The sequence below is a fragment of the Belonocnema kinseyi genome, chromosome 1 (genome assembly GCF_010883055.1).
Source record: "Belonocnema kinseyi isolate 2016_QV_RU_SX_M_011 chromosome 1, B_treatae_v1, whole genome shotgun sequence".
Taxonomy (NCBI): domain Eukaryota; kingdom Metazoa; phylum Arthropoda; class Insecta; order Hymenoptera; family Cynipidae; genus Belonocnema; species Belonocnema kinseyi.
The window spans coordinates 49,097,116-49,098,555 of NC_046657.1; positions in this window are offsets into that span (position 1 = coordinate 49,097,116).

Sequence of the window (1,440 nt, forward strand, 5' to 3'; positions counted from 1 at the left end):
CCGTAAGAGTGACAGAGATGGTAATAAAGCACTCTTAGTGCCGCATTGTGCCTTTGAATGTAGGTCGTTCCCGCGTGAGTTGGATAACTAGATAGTATGTGAACGAAATGCTCGGGGTGTGCATGGCAAGCTCTGCAGCTATCATCGGGAATGTCTTGACTCAAAATGTGGCGACGATATGTTAAGGTGGAAATGACACCGTCTTGGCATGCAAAAATGAAACCCTCCGTCCCAGACTTCAAACCGGGCGATTTAAGGAAAGCAAACGTTAGCTCACAAGACATTGACTGGATCCTTCACATTTTTGTGGAAGATACCGTGCATCCTTTTATCGAGGAGCTGTTCACGAAAGTTTTTCTCTTGTGCTTTCTTAATCCGGGCTTTCAGGAGTGAGTACTCGAGATAGATTAGATTTGATGCATTTTGCTCACCCCTAATACTGAAGTCAAGTCCGACTGTTTCAGCAGCCTCCTCCGCTGCTTTGTACAGAAATGCTCCTTTGCCCACTTCTTCGTGATTCCTGACCATTTTAAGAAGAGGGTCTCTTTCATTTGCAACTCTATGTGCTGCACCCAGAATAATCCTGTTGTGAAGACATTCAAGACACAATATTCCGCGACCCCCTTGACGGCGTGAGATATACAGTCGCGGAACGGAAGAGCATGTTCGTTGCAGATACTTTGTTCCTCGCCGAAAGTTCGGAAGACTAAATCTGTCAGATGAGACGTTTGTATCTGCTTCGGAGAGTATCCTTTATAGATGTCACATCCTGAATGCGGCTCTGTGGCATGCCCAGGTATGTATAATTCTCCCCAGCGCAAAGGTGTCGTATGGCGCTTCTATCAACGAGCTCAGGATCTTCAGGGATGCCATTAAGTTTTTCTCGCTTCAAATAAACCTTGGCGCATTTGTCTAACCCAAATTCCATTCCGATTTCCTTAGTATATCGTTCGACAATCCTCAGAACTAGGTGCAGTTAATCTCTGCTTTTAGCATAGATCTTAAGATCGTCCATGTAAAATACATGAGTGACCTTGTACTTTCGATCTGCAGGTTTGCCGCACAAGTACCCGTCGTACTGGTGCAGTGCTCGAGATAGTGGCAATAATGTGAGGCAAAAGAGGAGTGGGCTCATGGTGTCGCCCTGAAAGACACCTCTCTGAAACGTGACTTTGTTAGTTGTAACACGATTTTTAACAGATGAGATAGTAAATCTGGTTTTCCAAAGCGGCATCAATCTCTCTATGCACCCAACTATTTGCGGATGAACCTTTAAGATTTCCAAAAGACAGATGATAAGTCTATGTGATGTAGAATAGAATATTGGCCTGTAGTTCCTCGGGTCAGGTAAGTTGCCTATTTTCGGCAGGAGTATTGTGCGCCCTTCCACCAACCACTCTGGAATCGGCTCTTCCGACTTCAAATATGAGGTGAAAATAC